Source organism: Buteo buteo, chromosome 25, assembly GCF_964188355.1.
Source record: "Buteo buteo chromosome 25, bButBut1.hap1.1, whole genome shotgun sequence".
Classification (NCBI taxonomy): Eukaryota; Metazoa; Chordata; class Aves; order Accipitriformes; family Accipitridae; genus Buteo; species Buteo buteo.
The window spans coordinates 132,154-154,782 of NC_134195.1; the positions used below are offsets into that span (position 1 = coordinate 132,154).

The 22,629-nt window shown below is 42.3% G+C and overlaps 1 protein-coding gene across 1 annotated transcript in view; it reads left to right on the top strand.

Annotated features, from left to right (window-relative positions):
* Positions 1 to 242: 242 nt before the first annotated feature.
* Positions 243 to 22,629, top strand: part of MYO16 (myosin XVI) — a 384,622-nt gene continuing 362,235 nt past the window's right edge. The window contains exon 1 of the mRNA XM_075057405.1: positions 243 to 336. The gene's annotated coding sequence lies outside the window, so the exon portion shown is untranslated. The remainder of the gene's footprint in view (positions 337 to 22,629) is intronic.

Here is a 22,629-nt window from a genome sequence, read left to right on the forward strand (position 1 = left end):
ACCGCCCCGCCGGCCGGGGGTACCGGCAGGTACCGGGGTGGGGCGGTGCAGGGGGAGCCGCCCCCCGGCCACCCCGGCGCGGCCGGCAGCTGGGCATCGCATCGCGGGGAGGCGTCTGCGGGAGGCAGGCGGGGAGGAGTGCCGGGGGAGGCAGGCGGAGGCGGCTCGGCTCGGCGGGGCTGGGCTGGGCTGGGCGCACCGCGCCGCTAAGGACCCCCGAGAGAAAGTGGAAGTGTGCCGCGGCGCCGGGCCTCGCCCCGCCGTGCGGCCGGCTGCCCGGCAGCGGCGGAGAGGCGGCTCGCCGCAGGCTGCTGCCGAGGCCGCGTCCCCCCCGAGGTGAGTGCCGCCCTCGGGGAGGGGTGCGGCGGGGTGCCCTGCAGGCGCTCGCCGCGGAGGGGATGCCCCGCGGGTCTCCCGGCGTGGGAAGCGGGCTGGCGAGGAGGGACGTTTTGCGGAGGGGTTTGGCGGTCTCTGGGTGTAGGGGGGGAGGGCGTGTGGGGGGTGTGTGTGCTGTGTATGCTTTGCTCCCCCCCCGCCCTGTCTTCTCTGTGTGCCCGTGCCCCGGGCCAGCGGCCCCGCAGCCTGGTGTCAGCCCTGGTGAGGGCTGTCGGGGGGAGGCGGGAGCTGCCCGTGCTGTGGCGGGGGAGCGAGCGAGGGAGATCCAGTGGGTCTCTGAGGTGCTCGGCTCAGTCCGCTCCTCTTGCGTGCAGAGGTGAGAAAACTAACCTAGGCTCTGTCAGATTTGCACTTTTCCTTAAATCAGCCCCTTTACGGGTGTGCTATTGCGCTTCCCAAGTCCCCCGTTTGGGTGGAGAGGCTGATGCAAGCCTGCCACCCCACTGGTGTATATCAGTGCTGACGGGCAGCTGGATGGGAATTTTCTGATAAACATTTTCTTTCATTGGTGGTGTCAGTCAGTTAAATCCCAATGTTTTGTGGAAGCATGCCTACCTAATGGGTGAGAGAAGGGTTTCAGAGCAGTGCTATGTGCCGGGCTCGTTTCTGCCAGCCCCTCCTCAGGTGGCTCCTGAGCCTGTGTCCCCCATGCTGGCTGTGTTGGGCTGGAGGGTCCCTGGGCCCGGGTTTCACAATAGGCAGTTGGGAGCTTGTGGGTATGTGTGAGGCTGGATACCGAAAGCCTTGAAAGCTTGTGGGTATGTGTGAGGCTGGATACCGAAAGGCTTGAAAGGGCTGGGGTTGCTGGCCTTGGGAGCCTGCTGGCCTCAGAGGCTTGCTCTGGAGAAAAATTAGTTTTCCTTCCCCCTGGGAAGATACTGAGTAGTGTGCCAGAATCATTCCGTTTGTTTCAGGAAGAGGGGGGAGATGTAATGTAGGTGTTCACACAGTGAGTCTATGAACTTTCTGTGGGAAACTTATAAACTTGAAATTGCTATTCCAACTGGAAAAGTGACAACGTCAGCCCTGCAAAACAGAAGTGTCAGCCCCGGAGCAGTGCAGGGGTCTGAGTGTGATCGCAGACTGCGGACTCCTGCCGTGGGTTGTTTCTGTGCAGAATCTCAGGCCGATTGTGATTTCTTGTCTCCTGTTCCCACATCTTTATAAGACAGTATTCTCCTGTTGAGCTCTCTATTCTCCATGTGTTCTGCCTATAGCACCGTGGCTAGACTCGCTATTATCAGTAGTTTATACCAAAAACAAGTGGGCAGTGCTGAAGTAGTAGCTTTTTAGGTGGTATTTTACTTTGGGAATGATTTTGTGGGTGTAAAACCATTCCCTTTTGCTGAGAGTAGAACATGTTTAGACTTCATTGCCGGCATCGGAGATGTGACCTGAGGGTTAAAAAAAAAAAAAGTGTGTATATATGTGTGTGTACAGTAGGTTCAAAGTGATGGGACGAGTTCTCTTGGCTGGACTATTGTCATGGAACAGTGGAGATGCCATGAAAAGTACCAGTAAAGACTGGGATCAGGGTGATAGGTAGAGCAGAGCTCTGAACCATCGCAGTGATTTTGTGTTGTAGCGGTATTCAGAAATCCCAGCTGTAAATCGCATCATACAGAGAGAAAGCCAGTCCTTGGCCTCAAGGGATGACACAGGTACAGCAAGGAATTTGTAAGAGGAAGGAATAGAGGGGAAGCCATTTGTCTAATATTACATAGGTTAGACCAGAACTGAAAGTTTCCAGAGTGAAACTGGCTTTATATATTCTGTCTCTGTTACAATACTTTTTCATTATGAACTGAATCTTTCCTGATTATGGAATAATTTTGCAAGTACTAGCGATAATTTTTGATGTATAGTATGCAGAACATGTATTTAATGTGGAAAATGAATAAATGTTGAAAATCTTCAAACTGGGAGATCAAAATACTTCCAACTGGAAGTGTACAAAATTATTTGAATAAATCTACCTAGGCTATAGTATTTTCTTTAATTGTACAGTAGGAATTAAATGGAGCTTGAGTTGCTTGGAATTTGTAGTGCTGGTTGAGGCAACTGACCATCATGGAACAGTGGTTTATTGCGCTGCTTTGAAATAGCTCTTGCATTTTATGGTAGCATGATGTTACTTTAAGTAGTACCATTATTTCAAACCAGTGTAATGAGATGAAAAGCATTTGGCATGCACTCCTGTAAAACAACATTTTAGTGCTAAATTCAGATCCTTGCTTTAAGGTATCTATAAAATACCATGCTTATGTAGGGTGTCATACCAAGAAAAATAGACATTTGGTTTAAAGCTGTCTTAAAACATTTTTGTTGTGAAATGACAGTCAGAAAGGCAGTTTCAACCACATTTTTTCCTCTTTTGGAGAGGAATGGTTTCTTAGCTTAGACATAGAAACTCTGACAAACTGATCATGAGGTAAGTGGCCATAATAAATGGGACGATTTAATGAAATGAATTATGGATTTGAACATGAGCTGCTTCTGTCTCACCTGATTGTCCTAACCAATGAGTTATTTCAGAGTGATTTGTGTGGTTTTTTCTCACAAAAAGATGTGCTTAAATATGGAGTTTGAATATACATGTACTCACACAGTGTGTTTTTTGTGCAGTTGTGAGATACAACAGAAAATATTCTTCCAATCTGAATAATGCTTTTATCTAGATTTTCATGAACATGTTGGTTTTTTTTTTTGTCCAGTTCTATAAAAACTGACAAAATAGCGAATTTCTCATCTGCCTTAACCCCACAAAACCCAAACAGGCAATATGGTCCAAAGCCACTTCGTACAGTCAGTCAGTACTATCTCAAGTTAAGCCTGCATGTTAGCTTGGTGCTGTCTTTCTGATCATAGCCTAGCAAACCTCACTTGCACGTTCTCTGTGTTTTTTCCACTTCATCTTTCTACTACTAACTGTTATTAAGATAATTGTAGCTAATGAACATAGGAAAATGTTGTAATCCTGCACAAAATTAGCAATACTTGGGGATGCAGTTGATGATGTCTGAGAATATCATGTTGTCACATGTTGTCAACAACAACAGCTGCTGGAGGTACTTGCCATTTTGTGGGCCAGACCTGCTGGTTTAAGACTCTGCCAAGTTCATGTGAAATACAGTTTGTTGCATCTTTCTGAAAAAGATGACAAATATTTTTTTGGCTTAATAAGATGAAAGAACCTTCCTGGCAAGCAGCTAACTCTAACCTTTGCACTTAGATTTGTTAATTTTCCCTAAGGTGTGTGTTTCATATGGTGCCAAGCCTAGCTGTTAATTAATTTAGCTTCTTTGAGACATGTCACAGCTGTCAAATAAACATCAATGTGTGTGTACATATATATGTATATATGACTATTCACACAGCCTTTTTGTGGAGTAATTGTTAATATATCGTGTTCTGGTTCATGCCTGTAGGTGTGTCTATTCCTGGCCTGTCTAATTGCACGTGCAGAAGAGGAAGGTTGGATTATGGATTTTGGGCTTTATTCCTTCTTTCTAAATGTTTCACTTTAAAATATCATTCTGCCTGATTCCTGGAACTGTTAATAAAAACATTACATCTGTTTGGTCAGGGAAAGATTTTTCCCTAAAATATTTGAGATCATGAAAGTAAGTTGTGCAACCTGAAGCGTAGGGCCAGGCTTCAAATCTTGATTGTGGCAAAGCTAGGGCTCATCTACTGGGTAATGTAGCTGAGATCTGCGGTTATCATGTTTTTGCCCAAAATCACATCTGGGATTTGCGATACCATTTGGAGAAAGGCTTTTGTTTCAGCAAGACTTGTTCTTACTGACAAAACACCCTACATGTTTTTAGTCAGAACATCTCTGGCTATCTCCAGTATGAATGAATATTTAAATACAGAGGGTTGGGTATATCCACTGGAAAAGAATTGAGTTTATTGTAAGTTGTAGTAGGAGAAAAATAATATAAAAAAATAATTTTCTGTGTTCTGCTGTAGGAAGAGTATGACTGAGGTTTTTTCCTAATGGAGGTAGCAAATATGTATGTTTTTGGTGGGCTAGTTGGTGTGGTATTAAACAAAAAGGGACATTAAAAGGTAGACTAAAAGTTAATTAAACAATCCCAACAACAAGGCCTCACAGGTAAATGGCTTCAGGGTGGTTGAAATAACTGTGATTTTTGGATCATACTTAGAGAAGTAGCTGGTTATTTCCAGATACGTTAAAAATCATAGAATCATAGAGTGGTTTGGGTTGGAAGGGACCTTAAAGTCCACCGAGTTCCAACCCCACTGCCATGGGCAGGGACATCTTCCACTAGACCATGTTGCTCCAAGCCCCATCCAACCTGGCCTTGGAACACTTTCAGGGATGGGGCATCCACAACCTCTCCGGGCAACCTGTTCCACTGCCTCACCACTCTCACAGTGAAGAACTTCTTCCTTACATCTAATCTAAATCTACCCTCTTTCAGTTTAAACCATTACCCCTTGTCCTGTCACTACAGGCCCTGGTAAGAAGTCCCTCCCCATCTTTCCTGTAGGCCCCCTTTAGGTACGGGAAGGCTGCTATAAGATGTCCCCGGAGCCTTCTCTTCTCCAGGCTGAACAACCCCAACTCTCTCAGCCTGTCCTCATAGGAGAGGTGCTCCAGCCCTCTGATCATTTTCATGGCCTCCTCTGGACCCGCTCTAGCAGGTCCATCTGTGTCCTTCTTATGTTGGGGACCCCAGAACCGAAGGCAGTACTGCAGGTGGGGTCTCACAAGAGCAGAGTAGAGGGGGAGAATCACCGCCCTCGACCTGCTGGCCACGCTGCTTTTGAGGCAGCCCAGGGTACGGTTGGCTTTCTGGACTGCGAGCGCACATTGCCGGGTCATGTTGAGCTTCTTGTCAACCAACACCCCCAAGTCCTTCTCTGCAGGGCTGCTCTCAGTTCACTCATTGCCCAGCCTGCATTTGTGCTTGGAATTGCCCCGACCCATGTGCAGGACCTGGCACTTGGCCTTGTTGAACTTCATGAGGTTCTCACAGGCCCACCTCTCAAGCCTGTCCAGGTCTCTCTGGATGGCATCCCTTCCCTCCAGCGCGTCAACCGCACCACACAGCTTGGTGTTGTCGGCAAACTTAACTTACTGAGGGTGCACTCAATCCTGCTGTCCGTGTCACTGACAAAGATGTTAAACAGCGCCGGTCCCAATACCGACCCCTGAGGAATGCCACTTGTCACTGGTCTCCACTTGGATATCGAGCTGTTGACTGCAACTCTTGGAGTGCAACCATCCAGCCAGTTCCTTATCCACCAAGTGGTCCATCCATCAATCCATGTCTGTCCAATTTAGAGACAAGAATATCATGTGGGACAGTGTCAGATGCTTTGCACAGTCCACGTGGATGACATCCATTGCTGTTCCCTTATCCACCAATGCTGTAACCCCATTGTAGAAGTCCGCCAGATTTGTCAGGCATGATTTGCCTTTAGTGAAGCCGTGCTGGCTGTCACCAATCATGTCCTTATTCTCCATGTGCCCTAGCATAGCTTCCAGGAGGATCCACTCCATGATTTTGCCAGGCATAGGTGAGAGGTGAGACTGAATGGCCTGTAGTTCCCCGGGTCTTCCTTTTAACCCCCATTTTTAAAAATGGGTGTTATGTATCCCCTTTTCCAGTCAGTGGGAACTTCACTGGACTGCCATGACTTTTCAAAGATGATGGATAGTGGCTTAGCAACTTCATCCACCAGTTCCCTGAGGACACGCAGATGCATCTTATCAAGTCCCATGGACTTGTGCACCTTCAGTTTTCTTAGATGGTCTTGAACCTGACCTTCTACAGTGGGCAGTTCTTCATTCTTCCAGTCCCTGCCTTTGCCTTCTGTGACTTGGGTGGTGTGGCTGGAGCACTTGACGGTGAAGACAAAAAAAGTTGCTGAATACCTCTGCCTTCTCTATATTCTGGGTAACCAGGTCTCCTGTTTCCTTCAGGAGAGGGCGCACATTTTCTCTAGTCTTCCTTTTATCACCGACATACCTATAAAAGCTTTTCTTGTTGCCCTTGATGTCCCTGGCCAGATTTAATTCTGAGGGCTTTGGCTTTCCTAACCTGATCCCTGGCTGCTCGGACAATTTCTCTGTATTCCTCCCAGGCTACCTGTCCTTGCTTCCACCCTCTGTAGGCTTCCTTTTTGTCTTTGAGTTTGTCCAGGAGCTCCTTGTTCACCCACGCAGGTCTCCTGGCATTTTTGCCTGACTTCCTCTTTGTTGGGATGTGTCGCTCCTAAGCTTAGAGGAGGTGATCCTTGAATATTAACCAGCTTTCTTGGGCCCCTTTTCCCTCCAGGTCTTTATCCCATGGTACTCTACCAAGCAGATCCCTGAAAATGGCTTGTTTCTCTCTGGTACGAATGTGTGTCTAGGGTAAGGTATCAAATCTTAGCTTCAGTGGCCTCAAAAAGATGGAAGAGCACATGCATCCCCAGCAGTGCAAGGCTGACACCCATGTTGACTCAGAAATACAGGCACTACGGCAACCAAGCTAATTTTTCTGGTGCTTTTAGGCATAAGCCGCTCTCATCTGAGCTGGTGGGAGAAAGAGTAAGTTCTGTAGAGAAAATTCAAATTCTTCCAAAATACAACATTACTTTTAGCAGCTGAAAGGTATTTGAAGTTACTCTGCAAATCATTTAAGGCTTTTTTTTTTCCTCCCTCAGTGAAAATGGCTAAGATGGCACAGCTGGGTTGGTCATGTGAATATGTCTGGCAAGGAGGGGCTGCTGCTTAAAGATTTGTCTGAAGGGAATTGGTAATGTGATTTCAGTCCACAGTGAAATACTGGAAGCTAGCTCTGTCCCAGAGGCCTGCATGCAAGGATTCCTTGTAGGCATCTGAGGTACCTTGTAGCTGCGGCACAAGCATGTAACAGAGCTGCATCAGACAGTAAAATCCATGTGACTGAGAGATACTGCTTGTGGTTCAGAAGACATAATTAGTTTTTTTGATGGTCGATGTCAAAGTGGGAGTGAAATGTTCTGTAGAAATAGAAATTCTTTTGTCACATGAAGCAATATTCAGGGACTTGAAATAAACTGGTGGAAAGCTTTTTTTTAAAAAAAGTTTTTTTCCTTTTGATATCTAAAGATCTGTGCATCTGCTTTTCTGAGATCACGGATCATTTTGTTTTGAGATTAGAATAAGATACAAAATGTTTGGAAAAACTGTCTGCAGGATGCATGGAATGTAAGTATAGTTGTGGTTTTTTTTCTGAAGCAGTTAAGTATGTCTCAGATAAGCAGGCTATAAAGGAATTCTAACTGTTGCTGTTTGTATTGCAGTAGTTTACTGTGGATCAATTCTCAGTTGAGATGCCTTTGTGTCAGGTGCTGTTTTATTAGGTGTAATAAAACAAAAGCATCTATCCAACTGCATTTATCTTAGAGTCTGAGAAATACCGTGTAGGAGGAGGGAAGACCAGATAGCGTTGATAGTTCTATATTTTTATGGTGTCAGCAGCTAAGTCCCATTACAGAAGCTTAATCTGAGAGAGTGCCCATGGTCGCTATGTAACCAAAAGAGAGATATGAATGACCTTCTGGTGGTAGGTATCTGAATGTATGGCTGTGACTCTCTCTACTATGCCTGTCTGCTTTGGGGTCGAAGTGGATGGGCATATGAGTCCTTGCCTGTACCTGCACAAGTCAAATGAGGGCTTCTTCCTGGAGAGAGTACTGTGGGTGCTAAACATTTCCCTGGCAGTGTCCTGGATGTCAGCTAGAAAGGGGAAGCTTGGGCAGTTTGTCAGATCTAGCATATAAATGTGCACTGTGTCCTAATTAGGAGTTTTATTTAAGGAACATTAGTGATTTAACACCCCAATCTAATTATTCGTAAGCTTCTTGCTAATTTTGTAATTGGCACTGGAGCAAGACTTTTTATGGAAAATACACGCATAAGGAAATCAGAACCACTAACTTCCAGTGCTCATAGAGAGCTTTATTCCTGTGACAATGTTCTGTATACAGTGTCTATAAGGAAATATTACTATTTTTTCTATTTTTACATGATGGTAAAGATAGATAATGTGCCAAGTGTTTACAAAGACCTATTATAGTCAGTTCTCACAACCCAAATGATGCTGGCTTTAGAACATGCATCTGTAGGATTAGATTCTGCTTAGATGTTACCTAGTGGAGAAGGCATGCTTGAATCACTTTATACCACAGTTATCTTTGGCCTTCAAAGGGTGAGGATGAGAACTCGGGGTGTAGCCAGGGTGTACTGGCTGTGTGCTCTTGCACTTTATAGCAGCCAAGGCAGCTTTGTATAAACATAGATGGTAAGGTACAACTTGGAGCAGCCATAAGCCTGCTCTAAAATGTAGCATGGCCTTACAAGGATAAAGCTGTTCTTCTAGCTTCCTTCCAGGTAATCTGTGTAGTATGTTTCAGTTGGACAGAGAACCTGGTAGAGAATATCCTGGCCCATCAAGCAGGTGGTCACAGAATTTTTCTTCTCAGAGAAGGTCTCTCAAGTGTTCTCTTAATTTCAATAAGCAGGCTTGCTCTTTCCAGAGATTGATAAACTTGACTAATCCTTAGTTCTAGAAGGCAGTTCATGCTTTGCAGAATTAAAACCTTATAATTTGGTTGTAAACCAAATTATTTGCATTTGTGTCTCTTTAAATGCCGGGTTTTTAATGTTTTTGAAGATGGGGAGCTTTGTAGTCAGTCTGGAGTAATACAATATAACTAAGGTCTGTAGAGAGAGTTCCGTTTATTAGTTTAATAGATGTAGCTGGAAAGGAAACAAACGAGCTCTCAGGCTCAGAATACCTTATTCCCTTATTGGACTGATGAAGCAATTAAGCCTAAAAGCTTGCCACTTGTTTTTATTGCACAACAGTTGTAGTAGGCTTTTAAACTAATCTTTTGCTTGTTTGTCTTTGTAAAAGAAAGTGCTTCACCTATAGGCAGAGCTGCTCTGTGCTTGGGGGGGCACTGAGCGTGGATAAGTGCATTTAATGCAAAAACAGTCGGAGTCGCTTCAGCATGCAAGATCATGCCCTGGGCTCATGATTCTTCAGTCCTGTCACATCTCTTCCTTTCTCAGCAGGACATGCTCGTCTACATCCCAGTGTGCCAACACAGCCATATAAAGGAAGGGATACAAAAACACTGCAAGCTACTCTGCTCTGCTTCCACTTCCTACCACAGATGCTGGTTTTGATGTCAAGTGGCCCAGTACTTCCTTGACCCCTTTCACTGTTTCTCACTGAATGTGTTTTAGTGTCTAATAATTTGGCTCTTGCTTTAGTCCCAGGTTCAAGTCTCCTGATTATTCACACTGCATGTATGCTAATTAATTCAGTATCCCTACCAGAGACAGAGAAGTAGCTCCTTCTGAAGAGGGGCAGGGCAGGGAAAAAAGGCATTGTTGGCTGGCTAATTTGCTTCAAGATCTGCTCTGGATAAACAGTATAGGTACAGACCCTGCCAAATTTGGCTTCGTCTGCCTGGGACATTTCTCTAGCACTCTCCCAGGAGGTCCTCTGCTCTTAACTGCCCCCTCATGCCGGTGGTAGAAAGAGCTTGGAAGCACTTCTGAGTGTCAGATCTAGCTGGGTTTTAGTACGAGCACTGTCAGTGAAGAGACCCTAGCCCTGATGGTGGCTGTACCTTACTACGCAGACAGGTAAGTGGATGGTGACTGCATCAGTAGTTTTACTCCAGTTGTGTATCAGGTGAGATTTTGGTATTTAATCATCTTTTCTATGCTTACAGACATACTCTTTCTCCTCCTGTGAAAGGAAATGTGGGCACAAACAGCATACAGGAGCTGCAGAGTATTTTAACAGACAGCCAGTATCTTGAGACCAAAACTGTTCATCAGGGTGGGGAATCCTATCTCAGCGAGTAAAGGCTGAGGAAGCCAAGCTGGTTCATGGTAACTTTCACCCACAGAGACTTTATAGCTTCACAGTCTGAGCAATTTTTATTTGTATGTTTTGTCTATTGGTGTAACTACTAGCTAGGCTTTCTGAATTTATGCTTGTGTTAATATTGCCTTCCAGAATGCTGAGGGTTTTTTCTGTTTCCTCCAGAAGAGTGGAATTTTATTCCTTGGTATGGGACTTGTAGCTTTTGCATTGGTGGTTGTTCTCCCCTTCCCCTGTCATATTCCCTCAACTTTTAGTTGAACAGAGGATGTTTGAGGATGATGTTACATTTCCCTTATGAAGCTTTAATAAAAGGCACTGGATTGGGGTAACTGTGCAGTTGTCGCAGCAAGAGGAATCCTGGGCACACAAAAGGAACACCCCACAGCAACTGTGCAGTGTGGTGCTGGCTGTGGTGGCTGCTGCTGCTGAAGCAGTCTGTGGGCTGCAGTCATACCTGTGTTTCTCTGCCTGATTGGAAGTCATGTTCCAGTAGACCCGAATACCTGATCAATAATTAATCTAGTTACCAACAGTGCAAAAAGGCAGAGTGAAGTGGTTTTACTATGTTCTTTATATAGTTTTCCAAGAATGGAAAATGCCACTTTCAAACTTTCTTCTCATTATTAGTTTTAAATACAGCTACTGCAAGTTGTGTCTGCTAGAAAGAGCAGTCAAATGTCCTCATTATTTGATGCGGATGTTGAAATGCAGTAGCATTTCAAAGCCTTTGGGCTTTGGTGGCCTAAGTCTTGTACAGACATATAATAAATGACAGTCCCTGCTCCCAAAAACTTCCTGTGTATCTGATGAGAGAAGAGCAAGGGGAACAGGTAGTGTCCACAGGGACAAATGAGATAGCAAATATAATTTAAGTCAGAGGAGTTTCATTAGCCAAGAACACATTCCACTTCTGTTTTCCTGCTGTATATAGTAAGCCGTCATTAGACTAGCTAGATCTTTAAAATACTAAGACTGTAATTTACATAAAATACATGGGATTTTTAAGAAGTCAGTACAGTGCCAGTGAGTAGGATGAAATTTCTCAGCCATCCAAGAGGAAGGGCCAAAGAACATACTCCGCCCTGGGACTGGAGGAGGGAAGTGTAATGTTGGTCTGATTTTAAGGGACAAAGCCAATTACTCTATTCAGGTTGTCTGCAGATCTGTCAAGTCATGCACGGCCGTGCCCTTTCATGAAATATGGTGACCTGCATGGCAGGTAAATTGTCCTCCCTGGTTTGTGTACACGATGAGGGTGATGGGCCACAGCGGCATGCTATAGCTGTTCACACTGGTTTGTCAGGTCTAGAAATCAAAGAAATGCGCGCGCAGCCGAAGACAAGCACCATGGGCCCTTTTCTCACCTACCCTTGGCTCTTGATTCAAGGCAGTGTCCTCTTCTGCACTGGGGATGAGGATATTTGAGAGGCCAGTGTAAGGTGGTGGAGCACTGTGGCACTGGTAGGCTGGCCGTGCACATTCTGAAAGGGTTATTTGTGCTGATAAACAGGCTGGCATTTTAGAATGGCTGAGGGTGGGCCTGGCTGTCTTCCTATATCCATGCTTAAATGTTAGCTGATCTCCTCAGAAAGGAAGGACAGCAATGTTGCGGCTGCAGTAGCAGTGTACTTGCTGAATTCAGTTACGGAGCAAGCCGTTCCCTTTTTTTTTTTTTTTTTTCCTTTGTCCGGCTTGTGGGCTGGGTGCACATATGTGAATTCCTTCTCAGTTCAAACACATGCAGTTCTCACACAGAGACTGCTGCTTGGGAAAGGCAAATCTAGTTCACAAAAGATACAGCTTTGGATATAAAACGTGAGGTTGGACCCAAAGCCCCATGTCGATAGGGCTACAAAATATTACTTAGCTGCTTTCTACATCTTCCTTGCATTGTTTCTGCATTTTTGGCTGTATTCATTGTTGCTAAGGCATCGGTAATTCATGGATACCACTTGTAAGACTAAATAAGTGATGACTATTATTTGGTCTTATTTTATCTATGATGTCTACTTTTACAAAAACTTAACAGAGAGAAAAGAGATTAGGGAATTTTAGCAGAGAGTGGATCAAGTGCAATACAGAATGCCCTTTTGCTTTGGTGTTTAAGCGCAGAACGTGGGTGGGAGTTCTGCTAACCTGTGAACCAGTGAGACTGAACAACTTGCAATACTTTATGTATAAGTATAATAATATAACAGACTTCAAATTCCTCTTAAAACCCTTCATTTACTGTTGCTAGTTTAAAAAAAGCTACGGATTTGCAGATGGTTTCACACTGGCACTTGTTAAATTTCAGCCAGTGTCTGCCATCTGAAAACTACAAGTGCCATTTCCAGCTCCCAGCTGGTGCTGCCACTGGCTGCTGATGACATTTCCTCTTCTCTTTCACAGACATAATGGTTCAGGAGTGAGATAATAAGGTAAGATAGGTTAAAGAAAAACAGAAAGAAAACCAATCCTAGCCCGCACCACCCATCCTTCATTTTGCAATTTCACTTGCTGTTTTTGTGAAAATACAGGCAGTGACTGATTGTGGTTCTTCTGTTTCAAATTGCATTTAAATTTCTTTTCAGAACCGTTCTTTTAAAGTACTATCATGACTACTGAAAATGAAGACTTGAATGAAAGTTAAAGTGCCTATAAATACATCAAAAATGTATAATTTTAACTGAGATAAATGGTTAAACTTATTCCATGTTAAATGTTATTTATAGTACCATTTTTACTCTTAACCCAGTAATTAGCCTGGGATCAAAGATTTTCCTAGATGAGTATGTTGTGACCTGTCTTTCTTCTTCCCCCTACCCCTTTAAACAGTGTGGCTTCTTCCTGCAGGGACTTGATGACAAATCATCTAAAGTAAATTTGTTAGTGTCCTAAACAGTCCTGAGCAGAGAATAGCTGTTCTCATTAGCTCTCTTATTGCCTAAGAGTCAACACAAAACTCTTGAGGACCTTTTTGTAACATGAGTATGTCTTGATCTGTTTAATAACATTTTTTATCCGATCATGGAGATGGCATTTAACTGTGCTCTGGCTTTCAAATCCTTTGTGAATTAGTCTTGAGTGACCAAAATCAATTGAAAATGTCTAAAAACTTAGTGTGATTGATGGACGTGGTTTCTGTTTACAGAGTGACGAGGTTTTAAAAGAGTTCAAGGTTTGCTTAAACAGCAGGCTACAGGGTCATTTACTTCTAAGGAAAGAATTTCTGGTAGCTGTTTTCTATCAACACATGCCGTCTTGTGAAATGTACCTTTTTTTTTTTTTTTTTTTTTTTTCATTTGTGGAGCTAATGCTACTGTCACAGCAGTGCAGAGCAGTTTAGGTGATGCAGGATTAATGCTGTAGCATTCTCTGATGCCACTTTGGTAGCTGATTTCTTCTGGATTTTGTTTCAGAAGGGTTCTCATGCTGACAACTGACACTGAGATCTTACCTGTTTGGACTGGTCATGCTGGAGGATGCTGGAAACTGCTTTGATTTTTTTTAAATTAAAAAAAAAAAATTTTTTTGATGCAATGGGTATTGAAATTTGCTAGATATTTCTCATGATTCTCAAAGAATCAGGAATTAAGCAACTAATTTCCTTGGACTAGGTGTTCTTGGGGTAAAAGGAATGTAATCCAAGGAATAAGAATCCCTTAAAAGGACAGATAGTCTTTGTTTGAAATACTACTTTCTTTGTCTGTTTATTGTCCCTACAAAGGGGGACTAGATTCTGTTGCTGTAAGTAAGTTTTAAGGAGTTAACAAAAATTGGATTAATATCCTGAGGTTATCTAAGGAATTGTTTGAGCATGTAATAGTCAAAGATTTCTTTAAATATTTTATCAAGGTAGCACTGGTCATTTCACTGTGAATTGTATATTTCCTGGGAAGGCGAGAAGACTGTGTATTGATACATTCACTGGACCATGCTTAGTTAATGCACCAATGCTGCATCAGAGTCAAAGATGTGTTCAGGCTATATTTTACTTTAAAATAAAGGTATTTATAATATCAATAAGACTAATGTACTCTGGGATGGAGTTTGCTGTCTTCTCTCAATTACACATTACAGCATGGGAAGAAAGCAAGTGAAAAATGTGTGTATGTGGCTTTTCTTGTTTTGTTTAAATTACAACATAGACCAACAGCACTTTGAGCCTTTGTGCTCCAGAAAATGAGAACATAAGTAGTCTATACCTGTGACGTGACAAATGGGGCCACCATTTCAATCTTCCGCAGCATACTAATAACAGAGCTCAGTCAATGCTGGAGTGTTCATACCCCATCACAACAGTTAAAGTATTTATTGGTGCTGGATACAGCTTCCCCCAGTGCTGCCCAGCTTCTTCCCAATTCATAACTGTGACAGTGTGGTTGTGTGTTTATCATCCTCAAACACTGAGAGGCCACAAAAGCCTGAGTATAATTCTCAAATGGAGCAAAATATTTTTAATGTGTATATCTATATATGTGTGTGTGTGTATACATATATATGTGTGTATGTATGTTTCTGATTAATATTTCTCAAGAAGCTGGAAGACATCCTGTAATACAAATAAGAAGTTTTCTTCTTAATTTTAAGGAGCAGGTGGTTCTTAAACCTTAGCAAGAGTACCTTCCGCAGTCGAACTTTGTAAAGTTTGCACTTTTCTGGCAAATTCAAATCCTGTAGGAAAAGGTACTTGTTAATGCAGTCTAGAAGGTAAAGTGACCACCTTGTGTAAAGGTTACTAGCTTATATCCAGAACTGCAGCTTTCAGTTAGACATGCTGCTTTAAAAAAAAAAAAAAAAAAAAAAAATCCTGTGCATGCACTTCAGCAATTTGTCATTGCTTTTCAAGCTTATTATCTCATTAAGTAGCATTTAATGAGGATAACCACAAAATAATTAATTTATACAGTATGTTTATTGTTTCCCTGATGAATTTATGTCTTAAATTTAGAGTTCCTCAGTGAATGTGTTACTCTATTTTTATACTTTGTATACATTTTGTTCTCTAAATAAATATAAATGTTTCTTCAAGGTCTTTATTCCAGTCCATGGGTTGTCTGTAAGAATGGTGTAGAGTTAAGTTTTCTTAGAATGAGCCTGGCCACCATGAAAGCTGTGAAGCTCTTTGTCCTATTTGAAGTGTTTGGGAGTGTATTGCACCAAGGTAAAGCTGTCCTTAGTTACAGTGGGAACTTTAGTTTATTGTTTTTCCTAGTAAATGGTAGCTGCTTGACATTAAGTTCTTGCTTTAGGAGATGGTGAAATTGAGTACTCTGGTATGATATATGGAAACAACCTATTTGTCAGTAAATAATTGTATTTGGTGTAGGTATCCAGGTGTTGGTAGTGGTGGGGCTGCAGGGGTGGCCTCTATGGGAAGAGACCAGGGGCTGCCCTGTGCTGAACACAGGCAGTCCCAGCTGGCTCCCCTGGACCCACTGCACCCACAGCTGAGCCCCTCAGCCAAGCTGGTGGCACCTCTATGAAAACATTTAAGAAAGGGCAATACACTGCACAGCAGAGTGAGGGAAAAAAAGTGTGAGAAACAACCCTGCAAACACCCAGGTCAGAGAAGAAGAAGGGGGAGGAGGTGCGCAGGGCCAGAGCAGAGATTCCCCTGCAGCCCATGGGAGGGACGACAGGGGAGCAGGTATTTCCCTGCAGCCCATGGAGAACTGTGCCAGAGCAGATACCCCCACTGCAGCCATGGAGGACCCCACACTGGAGCAGGGGGATATGGCCTGAAGGAACTGTTGGCAGTGGAGGGCCCATGCAGGAGCAGGTTTATCCTGAAGGACTTCAGCCTGTGAGAAGGACCCATGCTGGAGCAGGGGAAAAGCATGAGGAGGAAGGAGCTACACGGAGGAACTGCCATGGACTGACCACAACCCCCTATTCCCCATCTCCCTGCGGGTGTAGGGGAAGGAGGCAGAGGGAGTGAAATGAAGCCTGGGAAGAAGGGATGGGGGGAGGTGGTTTAGTTTTTGTCTTTGTTTCTCACCCTTCTACTCTAACTGACAAAGGATTAAATTATTTTTCCCTAAATCAAGTTTGTTTTGCCCATGTCAGTAACTGGTAAGTGATCTCCCTGTCCTTATTGGGATCTGTGACCTTTTCCGTCTTATTTTCTCCCCCTGACCTCTTGAGGAGGGAGGGTGAGAGTGTGGCTGGGTGGGTGCCTGGCAGCAGGCCGACATCAACCTTCAAGAATAATCTCTACAATAATTTGCATATGGACTACCAAATCATAAATATAAAATCCCGTAATCTACAACTGAACTGTCAGATTAGGAATCTCTATTAAATTTTATGGTTCGTGATCTACAATACTTAATAAAATAATAAACTGAACTGAATACAGGTTTTTTCTTTTTCTCATTTTCATGGACTTAATAGTAAAAGTACTGAAGCTGTGCTAGTATGCAATCATTCAACTCTTGGACTTACCTTTTAAAGATTTAATTGTACTAATTTGTGGTTATAAGTGACATCATTCAAAAAGGAATAAAATTATTTTAGGAACATAGAGTACAGTAAAACTTAAGTACATTGGGTAAATGATCATGGGACAAAAATAACTGGTTTAGTGCTTGAGGAGAAAAATATATCAATTGGAAACAAACTGATTAATGGCTGTTTTTGCAACTGAGATAATCCTGGATCTTGCCTCCAAATTGCAACCTCTATAGGCAAAGTAGGAGTGGTAGTCTCTGGCACTGAAGATAGTACAGTTGGAATACTCTTGCATCTTCATGGACATATATGTTTAATGCATCTTTTTTCCCTTGAAGGAATGTGTTACTACATATAGAAATTGTGTGAGAAATTGATGTGCAGCATTAAAAGATTGTTCTGGACAAAGGATACATTTTGCTTGATGTAGTCCAAGTTTTGAGGCATTATTTGTAATGGTTTCGGAGTAAATGGGAACCTTGGCTATGTGATCAGTGAGAAATTTTCTGCAACCCTGCAACACAACAAAATGTGGGTTTGTACATATTGCAGCTAAGACTTAATTATTCGTCCTTTGAGGGACATCATACTGATCTTGATTTAGTCTATTATGTTGTCTGTGAATATCTGATATTAATTGATTCCATCTAAAAAGCACATTAACTAGTATAATTTATTCAGTATCTCCTTAACAAAGAAAACTGTATTTATTTAAAGTAATTCTAAAGAAGCAAAGACTTACACCTCATTAAAGAAGATATCTGCAAAATCTTAGTTCTTTTCTAAGAACGCAGAAGACTGTATTTTATCATTTAATACCTTATTTTGTAGCAGTGTGGAAATACTGCCTTTTTAATTGCAACCACTATAACACAATAAATGCTGTGAATTTTTGCAAAAGGACTGTATGAACTGTTTCATAACCTACTCTATGATAGAAAGTAGCAAGCAAAATCCATTAAAAATAGGATGAACTGCAGAATTAAATTCTGTGGCAAAACGTCTTCATTTGAGGGGAAAGTCTATCCCTTTTCATGTAGGCATTAATATTCTAGAATGTGGATATTAATGTTTTAATCACCAAATTGTCCCCTCTTCCAGTCTTTCCTCCATGCAAAACATTCCCCTGTGATGTGTCACGTCTACTAAAACTAGCAGAGTTGACAAAAACTTATGTGAACAACTGCAAACACCACAGGCACAACCACTGAAAGTGGATTAATTGCACCTCCTTAAAAACAGAGCGTGCAAAAGAAGAACCATGTGCATTCTTCATTTGGTCTCCACTTTGTTTCATAAGTTGCTATTTCCTAAAATTTCCTTTTGTGTATACTTAAAATAGAAAATAGTGAAGTTCTCATTAAGGATTTGAGAATTAATAAATATACTTTGTAAAAGTGTGTAAGAGATTTCCTGTCTGTGGAACAGACCTCTTAACAACCATTCATCAGTCTTCTATATGCATATATGCTCCAGTCTTTGAATTAATTTATTATCCACAGTTACTAGCAATAAGTACTTGAAGCCTGATTAAGTACTAGCCAAAAAGACAATCTTACACTTGCACAGTGATGACTTTATCTGCCTAATGAAGGCAGGGTTGAATCTCAGCATGTATTTTAGCAGTATTGCTACCTCAGCATTTCAAAGTGCTAGTCATGTAATCATCATATGTTCAGTCTTGCAGTCCCTAAATTAATATTTTTCAATTTTGAAGGATGCTTCTGTGTGTGTGTGTGTGTGTATACGAAATATGTACATATAACATGTGTTAGTCCACTTAATTGCATGAAATGTTTCACAGAAGCTTTCAAATAAGAATCCCTTTTTTAGCTACCAATTTTCTGAAGGCTTGAGTATTTTTCCCAGGGCGCTTGCTGTCTGTCTTTTGAAAGAGCAAGTGTTGAGGGTGGATACCATACTTGAAGGAAGATAGGGCTAGATTGTATCAATGTTACTGTGAATCACATGGTAAATCAAAAATCAGCCACCTACAGCTGTTGCACTTGTTGTACATGCTCATGTGTATATTGTAATATGCAATATAAAAGGATTAAGGACAAGCTGTTCTGAACTTGTTTGGGTTCCTTGTTGAACATTTGTAGAAATGCATTTTGCATACATGGCAAGAGACTGAAAAAAATGGAAAACGAGAGGAAGAGAATTCTTCAGCTAAATGGTCATTTTGTGAGGTGCCAAATAATAAATTAGAAAACGTATTCCAATTCTCTTGTTTGTGGGTTTTTTTTTGTGGCCACTGGTTTATGAAAGTGTTGATGTGAGATTTAAAGGGGGCGTTGTGCTTGCAGGGCTTCTACATGGAAATAGAGATAGTATTTGCAAGCTGATGAAATACATTCCTGTGAACGGCCTAAGTGATGCAACCTGTCAAGGTAATGAATGAAGTATTGTACTTAGGCAGGAATATTACAATGGCTACTGTATGCAGAGATGATGTTTCCTAAATTGAAAAACAGGTTTATTAATGGTGTTCTTTTAAAGACAGGACTAATCTAGGATTCTGCTACCGTATTTAATTAACAAGTCAAGCATTAATGATCCATGCAGTTCAGCTTGCAAAGTGAGTGATGATCAATTTTTTTGCTGCGCTATGTTCACAGCTATGAAAAGGTGGTTGCAAACCTCAGAAAGCTAATTCAGAAACATAGATCAATATTTCATTCTGTCTTTTGCTGGTATTAATTTAGTAGAAAGAAGTGTTCACATATTCCTAACCTTGCTTATGATTTAAGCTTCCTGCTTATTTATTTATTTGAAAATATTATTCTTTGCCAAAAAGACAGTTTAATCTGATAATCTTGTATCAGGGGGAATTTCTTGGGAGTAAACAGGCTACTCAAAATACAATGTGTTGCCTCTCAAGTCTTGAAATCTGCGATTCATAAATTACACAGGATGAACCAGGGGATAGGTCACCAGTTTTCTTGAAGGGAAGGGCATCTGTAGTGCTGGGAGCTCAGCTCTGTCCCCCCCAGTTTAGGTGACTGGAAGCTGTCCCCACAAATGTACATGTGAAGGCAGACAGCAGAAGTACTGGACTGTGACAATCACAACAGCAGACACGAGTGGCTGAAGCATGGTGTGTGACCCATGTGGTATTGTCTTGAAATGTGTAGTACCGCAGCAGCCAGCACAGATGGTAGGAGCACAGAAGGGAAACCCGATGGGAAGTTTAACTGATTTATCCGGAATTGCCTTCACTCCTTTTGTTGTGTCATTAGTGGTATACTGAGGAAAAGGGACAATAAAGACACACTTTGGGAGGATATGATGGTTCAGCAGTGAAAAATGTTAATGAAGGGGTGAAAAAAAGCTTTTGGGAGTGGAGTGTTTGCATATCAATATACTGCCTTTTTAATGGGAAAGGTTCCCTAATGTTAATAGGCCTGGTTGGGATTTAATGCAAAAGGTGCTGTCCTTCAGCTCTAATCAGGCAGGAAGCGGGGAGGGAAATGAGAATAAAACGGTGCAGTTCTTCTGTATTTAAAGTAAACATTAGTAGACTTTATGAGCTGTGAGTGTAGTGGACAAAAGAAGGACGTATGAAGTGATATAAAATAGATCCCGGGAGATCAATTTAATGTTTAAAGCCTAGGCAAAAAAAAACCCCGTTAAACTTGCATAGATTGCAAAATTTCCAGTTAAGTAGCACAAAATAAAAACAGGGAGAGATGTCTGGAGGACTGCGTGAAGAAGCCCTGTTTGTGCTGGACCTGTTGTACAAGGCTGGTGCCTGGCCAGTTTTAGTCAAAGCAGACTAAAAGCTCTGACATTTGACCAGAGTTCATTGTTGGATGTAGCTGAGATTATCCAAACTACTTTATCACTAGGTAGCTGATCCAATGAGCTGCTCTAGGATCCTAAATATTGTAGCCTCTAAAAGATCATCTTTTCCTCTAGCTTGGTTATCCGTAATAGTAGTTTATTGTGGTACACACAGTTTCTTGTGCAAGTAAGATAAGAGAGACTTAAACCCATTCACTTAGCTGGCACTTTCTTCTGTTCTACTGCGTCTCAGTCTGCACTGTCTGTCTCTGCCTGCAAAGCTAACCTTATATACAACATTGCTATCCCGCTTTGCTAGACCATATACGCAAGGACAAATGTATGATGGTGCAACAGAGATGAGTTACTGCATGTCCTGAACTTAGATATCTTATTTCAGTCTCCTTGTTAATTTGTGATGGCATATGATTACAAATTATTTAAAGGGATTTTCCATAATGGTAGCTGTTTCCCTTCAGTATGCATTAAATTATTCTGGAGATCAAACACTGTTCTTATTTTGTTCCCTCGTATATTAGTAGGAATTTTATTTTTTAAGTGCCACATCATCATGTGGTTATGCCTATAGCTAAGAGCAAAGCCATACAGTTTACTTGGGGAAAGGATCTGTAGCTGCCTTGCTTCTTTCCCTTTTCCATTTTACACCATACTAAAGAACTCACACCCTTCAGGCTCTATTCCCTTGGTGCACAGGGAAGTGTGTGTGCAAATATCTGTGAGTGGAGATGAGACTGTACCCTGGAGTAGATGTTTGAGCCACGTACATCCTTATGCTGCACAGAGGTGTCTAATACTGCAGAACTCAGCTGATGGAGCAAGCAGGCTGTGGGTTGTTTATTTTAGGAGATAATGGGCTATAGCAGCTAAAGGGAAAAATACTTGCTATGTGGTGCATTCAAATGTAATCTTCTATTTATTGTCATTCTGAGCATTGAATAGTTCAGCTAAACATATGGAATTTGCAATGAAATGCTACCCAAAATAGTCTATAAATATTTTATGGTGCCTAGATTGGTAAGGGGTAAGAAATCTTTAAAGCACAACATGCTGCCTTGTCTGTGCCTCCTGGCCAGCTGTCAGACAAATAGAAGTGGGTGCAGCTGCATGTATTCTGATGGCTGTGAAATGCTTTGATACAGATTCAGTCCAAAATAAAGCTGTCCCAGAGTAAGGTGCCACATACAGTAACATAATGTATGTGTATTAGGCTTCAGTCAAAGCATAGGAGCAATTTGTGCTGGAAAATGTTTTGTCTAATAGTTTTAAAAGTCATTTTGCACAAGTTAAATATGTACTAATTGACCATCACTGACACTAGCGCTAAAATACCAATCCATTTCTTAGGTTAGACCTGCCTTGTGAAAGGCGATGTTCTGTTGGCTGACTGGTTGCTTCCTTCCAGGACTGATTACCAGTGGCTGGGGAGAAGTGCCAGGGAGCTGAGTCCTAACTTTCCTTTCCTGGTCTCTCAAATGTGGAATAACAGAGAAATAGGGCTGGAAAAGCCAGAGAACTTCTATAGCTTATCTCCTTGCTCCAAGGAAAAAAATAATCTATTCCTAATTTTTCTCGGCCAATATTTGTCTAATTCTGTAGAGGCTGTGAATGTCAAAAGCAGGACTTCTAGGAGCAGAAGCTCACTGAACCAAACTGCAAATGTGGGTGGATATGATTGTATGTGGTCCTTTGGAAAATGGTCCAAGGGAAACCAATGGGGCCGCTAAGAGATTCCTGAGGGGAGCTCAGTGTGCTGGTTTTGGCTGGGGTAGGGTTAATTTTCTTCACAGTAGCTGGTAGGGCTATGTTTTGGATTTGTGCTGAAAACAGTGTTGCTAACACAGGGATGTTTTCATTACTGCTGAGCAGCACTTGCACAGCTTCAAGGCCTTTTCTGCTTCTCACCCCACCCCACCAGGGAGGAGGCTGGGGGTGCGCAAGAAGTTGGGAGGGGACACAGCCAGGACAGCTGACCCCAGCTGACCAAAGGGATATTCCAGACCATATGATGTCATGCTCGGCAATAAAAATAGGGGGAAGGTTGGCGGGGCTGCTGCTGCTCGGGACTGGCTGAGCATCTGTTGGT